The 14482-nt window shown below is 44.4% G+C and overlaps 1 protein-coding gene across 2 annotated transcripts in view; it reads right to left on the bottom strand.

Moving 5' to 3' along the window:
- Nucleotides 1–13200, bottom strand: part of LOC121877310 — a 31742-nt gene extending 18542 nt beyond the window's left edge. The window contains exon 1 of one of the 2 annotated variants that reach the window (XM_042382995.1): nucleotides 13101–13200. The gene's annotated coding sequence lies outside the window, so the exon portion shown is untranslated. Of the gene's footprint in view, nucleotides 1–9306; nucleotides 10035–13100 lie in introns of those variants that run through there. The other variant, XM_042382994.1, reaches the window with a different exon arrangement.
- Nucleotides 13201–14482: the final 1282 nt, after the last annotated feature.

Here is a 14482-nt window from a genome sequence, read left to right as displayed (position 1 = left end):
TTATTATACCTGAGCACCGAGACTTATTATACCTGGAGCACAGAGACTTATTATACCCGGAGCACTGAGACTTATTATACCCGGAGCACTGAGACTTATTATACCTGGAGCTGGAGAATTATTATACCCGGAGCACGAGACTTATTATACCTGGAGCAGAGACTCATTATACCTGGAGCACTGAGACTTCTTATACATGGAACACTGAGACTTATTATACCTGGAGCACTGAGACTTATTATACCTGGAGCACTGAGACTTATTATACCTGGAGCACTGAGACTTATTAGGGAGCATACTTATTATGGAGCACTGAGACTTATTATACCCGGAGCACTGAGACTTATTATACCTGGAGCACGAGAATTATTATACCCGGAGCACTGAGACTTATTATACCTGGAACACTGAGACTTATTATACCTGGAGTACTGAGACTTATTATACCCAGAGCACCGAGACTTATTATACCTGGAGCACTGAGACTTATACCTGAGCACTGAGACTTATTATACCTGGAGCACTGAGACTTATACCTGGAGCACGAGACACTGAGACTTATACCTGAGCACTGAGACTTATATACCTGGAGCACTGAGACTTATTATACCTGCACTTACTTACCTGGAGCTACTGAGACTTATACCTGGAGCACTGAGACTTATACCTGGAGCACCGAGACTTATATACCCGGAGCACTGAGACTTATTTTACCCGGAGCACCGAGACTTTCAATACTCTCTCTCTTCCCTTTTCCCTCCCTCTTTCCCTTCTTCCTTCCCTCCCTCTTTCCCTATCCCTTCCTCTTTCCCTTTCTCTCCTCCCTCCCTCTTCCCTCCTCCTCTTTTCCCTCCTCCCTCTTCCTCCTCCCCTCTTTTCCCTCCCTCTTCCCTCTCTCCCTCTCCCTCTTCCCTCCTATCCCTTCCCTTCCTCTTTCCCTTCTCCCTCCCTCTTTCCCTATCCCTTCCTCTTTCCCTCTCCGTCCCTCTCTTTGATGATCGTCTCCCTCCATTACTATATATAGATACTGTATATATTCTCTCCCTCTCACTTCATTATACACTCTCCCTCTCACTTCATTATACACTCTCCCTCTCCCATCACTCACTCTCTCTTTCATCATAAATGTCCCTTCCTCTTTCCCTTCTCCCTCCCTCTTTCCCTATCCCTTCCTCTTTCCCTCTCCGTCCCTCTCTTTGATGATCGTCTCCCTCCATTACTATATATAGATACTGTATATATTCTCTCCCTCTCACTTCATTATACACTCTCCCTCTCACTTCATTATACACTCTCCCTCTCCCATCACTCACTCTCTCTTTCATCATAAATGTCTTTCATAAACAACTCTTGAGCATTATATGTCTTTCTTTTTCCTCTTACCCCTCCTCTTCTTCCTCTTACCCCTCCTCTTACCCCTCCTCTTACCCCTCCTCTTACCCCTCCTCTCCTTCCTACTCCTCCTCTTACTTTCTTTCACTTTCTTCCTCTTTTCAATTTTCTCTTCCTGTTGTCGAATGTTGTTGGTGATAGTGGTGGTGGTGGTGGTGGTGGTGGTTGGTGATAGTGGTGGTGGTGGTGTTGTTGGTGATAGTGGTGGTGGTGTTGGTGATAGTGGTGGTGGTGGTGGCGAGTGGTTAGTGATAGTGGTGGTGGTGGTGGGGTGGTTGGTGATGAGTGGTGGTGGTGAGGTGGTGTTGTTGGTGATGAGTGGTGGTGGTGGTGGTGTTGTTGGTGATGGTGGTGGTGGTGGTGGTGGTTGGTGATAGTGGTGGTGGTGGTTGGTGATAGTGGTGAGTGGTGGTGGTTAGTGATAGTGGTGGTGGTGGTGTTGTTGATGGTGGTGGTGGTGGTGGTGGTTGGTGATAGTGGTGGTGGTGGTGGTGGTGGTTGGTGATGAGTGGTGGTGGTGGTGGTTGGTGATGAGTGGTGGTGGTGGTGGTTGGTGATAGTGGTGGTGGTGGTGGTGGTTAGTGATAGTGGTGGTGGTGGTGGTGGTTGGTGATAGTGGTGGTGTTGTTGTTGGTGTGTGTGAGTGGTATTGATGGTGGGGTGTAGTTGTTACCGTTGTTGCCGTTGTTATTTGTTGTTTCCGTTGTTATTGTTATTGTTATTTTTCAAAGTGTTCCAACTGCCTCGGGTTATAAAGCGCCGTTCCTTAGGTCTTAGTTTTAAAGTGTTTTTATTATCAACCTGAATAAAGACATGATGAGGAAGAACACTTTGGAATGTTACAGAATACTTTGTAACCCTGGAGAACACCTTGTAACGCTGGAGAACACCTTGTAACGCTGGAGAACACCTTGTAACGCTGGAGAACAATTTGTAACGTTGGAGAACATTTTTTAGCCTTACTGAACAAAGAACTAATGAACAGAATCTATTTTTACTTGTCAGAGCAAGAACAAAAAAAATGAAGAACTTGTTCATTCACGCAAAATACCTGAGTTAGTGTTCATAAGGTTCAAGTGAGTGGGTGAGTGAGTGGGTGAGTGAGTGAGTGAGTGAGTGAATGAATGAGTGAGTGGGTGAGTGGGTGGGTGGGTGAGTGAGTGAGTGAGTGAGTGAGTGGGTGAGTGAGTGAGTGAGTGAGTGAGTGGGTGGGTGGGTGGGTGAGCAGGCGGGTGGGTGCAGGTGGTGGAGTGGGTGAGTGGTGGTGGTGGGTGGGTGGTGGTGGTGGTGGTGGGTGAGTGGTGGTGGTGAGCGTGTTTAATATTCTAGCGGTGACACGTCGTTAGCAGCAGCAAGTGATGCCTGGATAGAAATAGGAGAATTATTTCAGGGAGGGAGGTGTGAGGGGAGGGAGAGGAGAATGGGGGAGGGAAGGGAGAAATAAAGGAAAGAGGGAGATTGCCAGGATGGTGAGAGGGATGTGAAAGGAGGAGAAGGAATGAATGAGAGAGAGAGGTAAATGCACTTGTAATTTTCCTCTCTCTCTCTCTCTCTCATACAAAACTGTGGCAGGTTTTTCCTCCCAACAGTTTCAGAACAAAATTGAAAACTCATTAAGCAAAGTGTTAAGTTTGTGGTAGGGAGGAAGTGGCTTATTCAGGGGTCGCTTATAACCACCTCATGACCCCCTCTCACCCTTCCCCCTCCACTCTTCCCCCTTCCCCCACCACTCTTCCCCCACCACTCTTCCCCCTCCACTCCTCCCCCTCAACTATGGAACCCTCTGTGAGTAATTTCTATGGCGATATTGCAACCCCTGTGGTAACTGTTGTAGAAATATTGCAATCCATATGGTGATTTTTGTGAAGATATTGCAAGTCTATCACTGCATCCGTTTAAACCAACCCGCTAATGATGATGATGATATTGGCAGGTAATAACTCGGATGGTGATATAGCAAGCCTTAATTATCGCTTCCTCGCATAACCACCGCTATCGCTTTTCCTGATGGACGATATTTAAAATCATCTATCTCACTGAAGTGGAAGAGATAGGCTATTTGCAGTATCACGATATAATTTAACATGGATAAGGATACTGGGCGATATCTCTTACTCGTTAGGGATAGCGATAGGAAGAGGTTGTATTATAGGAGGTCAGTTTCCAGAGCGACTTCGGCGGTCTGTAACCTAACGTGACAGAAGGTTGGCAATATCTCTACTAAGTCAGGGATTGCAATATCTGCACAGAGGTTACCACGGTGGAAGTGATAGGTAGGTGTTGCAATATCGCGACAGGAGTCAATAGAGAGGATGGGACTCCGCGAGGAAGGCGATATCAGTGGGTATAAGTAGAGGCAGGCGGCAGATGGCTTGCAATATCCTCACAAAAGTAACCAGAGGGCTTGCAATATTTCCACTAAAGTTAACACAGAGGAAGCACTAGTTTTGGGTTAGGTTAGGTTAAGTGTTCAGAGAGGAGAGTTGGGTTAGGTTAGGTTATCAGAGAGGAGGGAGAGGGGTATGAGGTGGTTATGAGCGACCTTTGAATCAGCCACTTCCACCCAACACACACTTAACACTTTACTTAATGAGTTTTTAATATTGTTTTGAAGCTGTTGCGGTGGGAGGGGGCTGACACACACCCACACACACACACACACTCTCTCACACACACACTCTCACACACACACACTCTCACACACACCACATACCAACACACACCCTTAAAATGTGAAGGTAAATTTGTTCTCGTTAATGCTGTTGAATATGGCAATTTTTTTTCTCACCTTATTTGCATATGGTCTGATTACCTTAATTACTGCCTCAGGTATTTCTAGTGGAGGAATAAATTTGTACCTCGACTAAGTTAGACCCGACGTGTGCGGTGATAACATTTCATTAGCATTTGGAAAGAAAGGAGAGAGAGAGAGAGAGAGAGAGAGAGAGAGAGAGAGAGAGAGAGAGAGAGAGAGAGAGAGAATCACACACACACACACACCTTCGGGCAGGAGATAATTAATAGCTTCAATTATGTTTAGGACACGACAAAGCTTCACTGATGAACTACTGTGGGGGAGTAAGCTATAGTCTAGTTAAATCACGCCCTTCTCAGCTTACTCACGCTCTGCTAAGCTTAATCACGCTCTGCTAAGCTTAATCACGCCCTACTCAGATTACTCACGCTCTACTAAGCTTAACCACGCCCTACTCAGATTACTCACGCTCTACGAAGCTTAATCACGCCCTACACAGATTACTCGCTCTCTACTAAGCTTAATCACGCCCTACTCAGATTACTCACGCTCTACTAAGCTTACTCACGTCCTACTCGGCCTAGAAAACTTGGAGACTGGTTGTTGTTGTGAAGGGAATAAAATAACCTAACCCTAACCTAACCTAACCCTAACCTAACCTAACCCTAACCTAACTGACTGTATAATAGAGTGGTGTGTGAGCCTTACAGTCACTCACTAAAACTAACTGGAGTGCCAACTTCACCAGAGGAAGTTGAACAGAAAATTTGTTTTAATCCCGTTCGGTGGAGATCAAAAACGGTAGGATTAACCGGATTTACGCGAACGGCTAAAAAAAAAAAAACATCCATCACGGGTTATTTTTTTTTTTAGTTGGATTAATGGATTTACACGAACGGATAATAAAACAAAATTAGGATAAACTTTGACTTATAATTTTGGGATAATTTTAGGATTTATTGAAGAAACGGTAATACAGTGAATGTAGGATTTACATTTTTTTTAATATTTTCTAAAAGTTTAGGACTATTGGATTTATTAACGGTGGAAAGTGTAAAAAAAATACACAGGATTTTTCAGGTAAGGGTATAGGTTAATTAATGAATTTAGGTGAACGGTGAATATAGTGGTAATTATTGAAGCTGGGGGAAAAGGAAATATTTTGTGTGTGTGTGTGTGTGTGTGTGTGTGTGTGTGTGTGTGTGTGTGTGTGTGTAAATTATAAAAAAAATTAAATTACAGATCTAACAGCGGCCTGGCATTTGTCGACGAGATTCTGACCCACTGTACCCCTGGCACGCTGTATCGCTAGTCCGCTGTACCCATGACCCACTGTACCCCTGGCCCGTTGTATCGCTAGTCCGCTGTACCCCCTATCCCCGCCGTGCCACTATCGCCGTACCACTATCCCCATATGCCCACTATATATCACTAAACCCCGCCACTATCCCCGCCGTGCCTATCCCCGCCGTACCACTATTATCCCATAATGCCCCTATCATAGTACCCCTATCCCCACTGTACCCTGCTGTCAACCCCCCCCTCTTCGTAACAGATATAGGTTTCCTGTACTATGTGTGGGGAAAAAAAATATATTGAGATTATAATTGAATTTACGCCCACCAATAACAACCGAGCGCTAATTCCTTTACCTTTGTTTGTGTTTTTGTGCTGGGATTATACATACATACATACATACATACATACATACATACATACATACATACATACATACATACTGTACATACACACACAGGTAGATGCAAATACACATAGGTAGACACAAAGATACCTAGACATTCACACATATATTTTTACACACAAACATACACACAGTTATATGTAGACACAGACAGACAGACGTAAAATACACAGACAGACAGATGCTTGCAATTAGACACATACAGTATACAAACACACACAGGTAGATACAGACATGCATATAAAGACAAAAATACACACACACAACACACACACACACACACACAACACACCAAACACACACAACACAATACAACACACACACACAACACACCAAACCAAACACACACAGATATAATATATATATATAAAACAGGTAATAAACACCAAAACGGACTTGAAATACCACCATATAAATCATGTCTATATTTTTTTGAACACTTTTTGGTGGTTTACCCGATAGGATTTAAGAAAAGGAGTCAACAATTTTTCTCATCTCCCCCGAGCCCTGAGAGGAGACACTAGCCAGGCGAGGAAATATTGACCCAACTCCTTGATTGAGACCCCAAAGGAAAGAGTCTTTTTATAGGATCATAATAATAATAGACTCGAGAGACTATTTTGGTGTGTGATGGTCGTTAGTGTACTGTACTGGTGAGTTATTGGTCCACCTGAAGATTAGGCACTTTAGTATATTTCACCTGACCTGATCTAAACCTGACTTGATCTAAACCTGACTTGACCTGACCTAACCTGACCTAACCTAACCCATGCCAGGTATAACAGGAGGGTGTTTGATCATGGGAGAGAGCACGTGTTTGGTATCTCTTGACAAGGTGGTGTGATTGATTGACCTTAGGTACAAAAGTTTTAATAGTGATTTGAAGGAGCATGAACAGCAAAATAGGAGAGGTTAGGTTAGGTTAGGTTAGGTTAGCATTATTAGAGGTTTGAAATGTCATGAATCGGTGGGAACGAATTGCTGCTTGAACATATATGCTTAATTGAGTACGATGGCTGAATTCACTGAGTACTATGACTTTACCTCCTTTGAGTACGCTGGTTAAATTGGCTGATTACGATGACTTTACCCCCCCACCCACCACCTCTTGAGTACGACGAGTTTGATACCCTGAGTACGACGACTTTATTCCGTGATTATGATGTCATGTTATTCAAAGGTTTAAAATTATTTCACTAGGAATTAATTCGTCGTATTAAAGGGGTTGATTCGTCGCATTTAAGGGGTTAATCGTCGTATTTAAGGGGTTAATCCGTTGTATTTAAGGGGTTAAAATATTGTGTGTGTTAATGTTAGTGTTATAATGTTTTGCTACATTTCAACAACTAATGATTCTTTTAAAGCGTATCATGAACTGTCAACTCACTCACTCACCCACCCCAACCCACCCACTCCCACCCACCCCAACACACCCACCCACCCCAACCCACCCACCCACCCATCCACTCCCACCCACCCCAACCCCACCACCCACCCACTCTTAAGACCTTGTATGAGGAAGATGGGACACGGCACTAGAACTCCGCCGTCAGCTCACTAAGTAGTATCTGCAGGTGTTTGGTGAACATCCTGTGGCCGCGGGAGGCTGATGACGCGCCCCTCACCAACACAGTGACCTTTGATCTATCGTACTCTAGATCAATGTTTCCGCCACACCTCCCCCCCTCTCTCTCTCTCTATCTCTCTCTCCTCACAGCCACACCCCGACCACCTCCTTCCCCTCTTTAAAGCCACATCCTCAACTACATCTTCCTCTTTCTCCTCTTCTCAGCCACACCCCGACCACCTCCTCCTATTTCCTCGTCTCATGTATCCTCCTGACTCGTCGATCACAACCATAACACATCATCTCGTGGTGGTGTGGCGTGGTGTGGCGCGGCGTGGTGTGGCGCGGCGGACCTCTGAGCTTGAGTACCCCCCCGTGAAATAAGACGTGTTCTGGTGACGTGTTCAGGGATGTACTTCCTCCTCCTTCAGTAGCAACAACAGCAGGACGAGGAGGAGGTTGACGTGTACCACTCCCCTCCTACAACAGAGAGAGATTCCACACATTTCCTACCTACTCCCTGGCTTACGAAGGTAATAACCATAACAATAAAAGACTTGGGGAAACATCGCCATCTTCACTACAGAAAGTCCCTTGGTTCTGCCTCTACCCCCTTTTTTCCCCCTTCTATAATTTTAAAATGTAAAGCCAACCTTAATTTGTGTATATATGATTTGACCTTGAGGCTGTTGTTGTGAGGGAGAGGTTGTTTTTTGAGGGAGAGGTTAGTTTGAGGGGAGAGGTTAGTTTTGAGGGGAGGGAGTTTGTGTGAGGGGAGAGGTTGTTGTGGAGGGAGAGGTTGTGAGGGAGAGGTTGTTGTGAGGGAGAGGTTGTTGTGAGGGAGAGGTTGTTGTGAGGGAGAGGTTGTTGGGGGAGGGAGAGGTTGTTGAGGGAAGGTTGTTGTGAGGGAGAGTTTGTTTTGAGGGGATAGAAGTTGTTTTGAGGGGAGAGGTTGTTGTGAGGGAGAGGTTGTTTTGAGGGAGAGGTTGTTGTGAGGGAGAGGTTGTTTTGGGGGAGAGGTTGTTTTGGGGGAGAGGTTGTTGTGAGGGAGAGGTTGTTTTGAGGGAGGAAGGAAGGAGGTGGGAGGGGGGATGTCACATGTTTATCTATGGCGGAGAGATGCAGAACGAGACCCCAGATGTAAGAGGAAGTGTAAATAAACAATGCCAACGTGTTTTAAATTCGTCTCTCATGGGAAAAAAATCTCCATAGGTCTTACTCAGCCGTAGAATCTGGACTATAATTTGTTGTTGTTATTGCTGTTGTTGTTGTTGTGAAATGTGTGGCATTAGGAACCTTGAGTATAGAGACAGGTTAAAACATCTTAATTTGCACTCCCTCGAGAGACGTAGAGTGAGAGGCGATATGATAGAGGTGTATAAGTGGAAGTCAGGGCTAAACAAAGGGGACATTACAAAGGTACTCAAACTATCCAACCAGGAGCGAACTCGTAATAATGGTTTTAAATTAGACAAATTTAGATTTAGGCGTGAAATAGGTAAACACTGGTTTGGAAACAGAGTAGTGGATGAATGGAACAGGTTACCAAATATCATCATTAACTCGAATACGCTGAATTGCTTCAAACATAGGTTGGATGCTTATATGAGCAATAGGTGTTGGGTGTAAACGGGACTGCCTAGTATGGGCCAATAGGCCCGCTGCAGTTTCCTCCATTCTTATGTTCTTATGTTGTAACGTAAATGAGACTGAATAAAAAAAAAGTTTTAGGTTCGTCTTCTGTGGAAAATCATGAGAAGTAACGAACCTAAAACAAAATCAATAATTACCCTTTTCTTTAAATTTGTCGTTTATGGAAGAAAAAAAATGGACAGGGATATTGATAAGACTTACTATAATAAAGTGAAAAACAAAAGAATCTATACTCACATTAGTACGATGCAGAAGTCACAGCAGAAGGTTCGTCAGCACCAAACATGAGAGTAGTTCCTCGTCAGCCGTAACTACCCAACACTTTCGTTCGTCTACCAAATGTCTGTTTTTAGCGAAGCACAGGAAGGAAAGGCTGCGTTTGTCGAGGTGTTTTGTAACTAATGCGTTCAGCTACAGTGTGGAGGCATTCAGCTATAGTGTGGTGGCGTTCAGCTATAGTGTGGAGGCGTTCAGCTAGTGTGGAGACTTTCAGCTATAGTGTGGAGACGTTCAGCTATAGTGTGGGGGCGTTCCGCTATAGTGTGGAGACGTTCAGCTAGTGTGGAGACGTTCAGCTATAGTGCTGAAGCGTTCAGCTATAGTGTGGGGGCGTTCAGCTAGTGTTGAGACGTTCAGCTAGTGTGGAGACGTTCAGCTATAGTGTGGGGGCGTTGAGCTATAGTGTGGAGGCGTTCCGCTATAGTGTGGAGACGTTTAGCTAGTGTGGAGACGTTTAGCTAGTGTGGAGACGTTCAGCTAGTGTGGAGACGTTCCGCTATATGTGAGACGTTCAGCTATTGTGTGGAGACGTTTAGCTAGTGTGGAGACGTTCAGCTATAGTGTTGAGACGTTCAGCTATAGTGTGGAGGCGTTCCTGCTATAGTGTGAGACGTTCAGCTATTGTGTGGAGACGTTTAGCAAGTGTGGAGACGTTCAGCTAGGTGGAGACGTTCAGCTATAGTGTGAGACGTCGGCTAGAGAGGCGTTGAGCTATAGTGTGGGTGCGTTTCGCTATACTGTAGTGTGGAGACGTTCATTAGTGTGGAGACGTTCAGCTAGTGTGGAGACGTTCAGCTATAGTGTGGGTGTTGAGCTATAGTGTGGAGGCGTTGAGCTATAGTGTGGAGGCGTTGAGCTATAGTGTGGAGGCGTTAAAGCTATGTGTGGAGGCGTTAAGCTATAGTGTGGGCGTTCAGCTATAGTGTGGAGGCGTTCAGCTATAGGCGGAGGCGTTCAGCTACGTAGAGACGATCAGCTATAGCGTGGAGACGGTTATTTTTCTCAGTCCACTCTGTCCGGGTGTCGATATGGTTTTTGGATTTATAAGTCCTGGTTATTTTTTTTTCGTTCTACGCCTTTTCCGCTAATGATGTACACTATATGTTGTTATTTAATGGGGTGTTCACATTTGTTCCTGGTGTGTCTGCTGTTGTGAAAGTGGCGGGAGGAGTAACGTACGGAGAAACACTTTTTATAAGTCTCACACAACTCACTGTCCATTAAGTTACTTAATGTCCTCTAAGGGGGGGGGGTTCGTCTCAGACCCTTTTGGTAATATTTTCTGAATAAAAAATATATATTTCCATAAGAAAACGATAATAATAATAATAATAATAATAATAATAATAATAATAATAACAATAACGATACGATAAGATAATTATAAGTTACCATTATTGAATATATTAGAGTAATTTCTAATAACTAGGTTACTTTATCCACAGTGAACCGATACCATTATCTGTAATAATAGTATCGGGTGTTTTGAACAATTTAATTATCAGCTGGTGTGTGGGGGGAGCAGTGGGGGGGGGGACAGTTTCCAAATATTTCCCGTATGAGAACAGAACAACAAACCCCTGAGATTTTTTTTCCCAGCGTGAAGTTGAACTATTAGAGGCGCAGTTCCTTCAAGATATCCACAATGGTCCTTAACTCAAGGCTAGCGTCGCCCCTCACTACAAGTGTTAATGTAGACGGAGGGAGGGAAGGAGAGAGGGAGTATGGGGCTGCTCGCTCACTCGCTCCACCACTCACACTGGCCAGGCTTGTGTTGGTGAGTAATGTCTGTATTTCATCATCATCTTTCTCTCTCTCTATGTGTATACTGTATAGGAAACATACATACACACTAACACACACACACACGTACGAACAGGATTTCATACACACTATAAACGTCTTCTTTACACATACACACATACACACATACACACAGTTTCAACACAACCCAAAAAGTTACACGTGAGACTTTCAGTAAGTTTCAGGTGTAGTCAGGGAAATCTTTCAGAAATAATTATTATGACTTAGCTTCGCCTAAATCGTGTATTTCTTGAACGTAATTTTATCTTGAAGAAATGACAATGATTATATTGGTGATTTATCGTAAAAATAATGAAATAATAATAATAATGATAATGATTACAATTTTAAGAATAATAACTAAAGTAATAATGACGGCAATACTACTACTTCTACTACTGCTACTAATAATAATAATAACACTACTAATATTTACTGTAATTCAGAGGTTTCCTACAACATGACCAGAGTGTCAAACTATCGTCCAGGAATCAAATAAAATCAAAATAATAATAAAAATAATTACAAATCCTCAGTGCAATTAAAGAACTCCAAACGTTCGGAATGATTCAAAGTCATGCCAGAAGTGTTCGGTTCGGGTATTTCGGTGTCGGGTATTTCGATGTCGGGTGTTCGGTGTTGGTGTTTGGATCTGGTGTTCGGTGTAAGGGTAAAGTATTTTATTATCTCTTGGATAAACACATAGATACGCCATTTAACACACACAAACACACACACACACACACATACATGTCTAAATCAAATGTAAGTCTGTATATTTTCATCCACCGGCTGCAACTCTATTAATAAACCGTTTATTATTATTATTAATATTATTATTATTACATACATACACACAGACACGCTATTAACATCTCCTGTACATTTTCAACGCCTCCTATACACACACACACACACACACACCTAAATAACTAAACCAAACTCTCTCTACACGCGAAACTACAAACACAAATCACGAAAAAAAACACAAAAGAAAACACAAAGCAATTTCTTCCTCCCTACAAAAGTCGCCGCCTCAAGAACCAGCCCCGGATCTAGAGGGTTTAATATCTTACGTACAGTTTAACAGCAGGGAGTAGGAGTGTCGCAGGCTGTGTGGGAGGCAGACACAGCCGGGTGGTGTAGTCCACTAACACAGCCCGCTTACACAGCCCTTAACAGTCCGCTAGCAAAACCCCTATACACACACATACATGCTAGCCCGCTAACAGCCCTCACACACACACACACGCACACATACACCAGCCCGCTAACACTGCCCTTACACACACGCACACATACACCAGCCTGCTAACACAGCCCGCTAGCACTGCCCTTACACACACACACACACACATACACCAACCTGCTAGCACAGCCCTTAACAGCCCGCTAACATATCCCTTACACACACACACACACACCAACCAACCTGCTAGCAAAGCCCTTAACATAGCAGCTTAACAGCCCTTATACACACACACACCAACCAACCTGCTAGCACAGCCCCAACAGCCCGCTAACACTGCCCTTACACACACACACACACATACACCAACCTGCTAGCACAGCCCTTAACAGCCCGCTAACAGCCCTTACACACACACACACCAACCAACCTGCTAGCAAAGCCCTTAACAGCCCGCTAACACTGCCCTCACACACACCAACCAGCTTGCCAATAGGGTGTTGAGTCTTTAGGTCACAGCAACACAGGCGGTGGGCGGAGCGATACACTTCACAATCCTCTTCAATTTTCAAAGTCACAGGATACGTTCACGAGGCCAGAATGACTAATATATCACGATGCGTAGGTAGGTGTTTGAGGGGGGGGGGAGGTAGAGAGGGCAGTAGGGAGGAGGAGAAGGCAGAAGGAGGAGGAGAAGGCAGGAGAAGAAGGAGAAGAAGAAGGAGGAGGAGGAGGAGGAGGAGGTGTAAATGATCCCTACCCCGTTGACGATAGAGAGCAGCACCTGGGGTTCTCGCGGCCACGTCACAGCTTAACTGGAGGCGATGCTGCACCTCCGACCCGAGCCCGCCCTGCCACCCTGACTACGCAAGCGCACTCCCTCCCTCCCTCCTTCCCTCCCTCCTTCCTCTCCTCTCCTCTCATCCCCTCCTCTCCTCCCCTCTCTCCTCTTCTCCCTCCCTCCTTCCCTCCTATCCTTCCACTCCAATCCTCTCTCTCATCCCTTCTCTCTTCCTTTCTCCATTTCTCTTCTTTATCGTCCAATCCTCTCTGCATTTAAGTTCGTTCTTTACCATCCTCTCTCTCTCTCTCTCTCTCCTCTTCCTCCTCTTCCTCCATTCCTACACTTTATCATCCACTCATTTCAGCATTAACTTACCGATTTTCATTTCCCCATTCACATTTTGCTCTCTCTCTCTCACGTGTTATTTTCATTTTCTTCTTCGTTCTCTCCTATTCCTCTCATTCATCGGTCTTCTCTCCATTTTTTTATTTCTCTTCTGTTCGTCATTCTTTAATTTTCTCTTTCTTTATCTTTTGCGTTTTGCTTCTGTTTAGCATTGTTGTCTCCCATCTCCCCTTTCGTCTCTCGTTCATTTTCTATCTCCTTCCTTTAATTACCTCACCTTCTCTTCCTCCTCCTCCTCTCTTCCTCTCATTTATCCCCTCGATCGAATATTACTGACATCGTCACAATTTAATGGTCAATTAAACCTATTAGCGGTCCAGTGTCCCTATTAGTGGTCCAGTGTCCCTATTAGCGGTTCAGTGTCCCTATTAGCGATTCAGTGTCCCTATTAGTGGTCCAGTGTCCCTATTAGCGGTTCAGTGTCCCTATTAGCGGTTCAGTGTCCCTATTAGTGGTCCAGTGTCCCTATTAGCGGTTCAGTGTCCCTATTAGCGGTTCAGTGTCCCTATTAGTGGTCCATTATAATTGTACTGGTACCTGTAATTAGAAGCATACCTGTACTTTTACCTGTACTAGTAATTGGTGTTTGTGATTATGGTCAGGTGCGTCATGAAGCTCTACGGATGTTAGACCTGCCTGATGTACCACCACCATCACCACCATCCATCACCATCAGCACTACTCACCCTTACCCCACCATCACCACCACTAACACCACTATCGCTCTCAGCACCACTACCACCATCAGGCACTAGTAACACACCTTGAAATAGAACAGGTAAAAAAAAAAAACACCTTTGGAACACTCACTCACTCACTCACTCACTCACTCACTCACTCACTCACTCACTTACTCACTCACTCACTTACTCACACAAGTCAGTAATTGAAACACTGGTCTTTCGCTAACAACAAAAAAGAAAACACTACACACATATATGGTAAAAACAGTA

This window comes from Homarus americanus, unplaced genomic scaffold, assembly GCF_018991925.1.
Source record: "Homarus americanus isolate GMGI-L3 unplaced genomic scaffold, GMGI_Hamer_2.0 scaffold367, whole genome shotgun sequence".
In the NCBI taxonomy this organism is placed as follows: Eukaryota; Metazoa; Arthropoda; class Malacostraca; order Decapoda; family Nephropidae; genus Homarus; species Homarus americanus.
The sequence above is the reverse complement of the archived record's forward strand: the minus strand, read 5'-3'. Positions and strand labels throughout refer to the sequence as shown.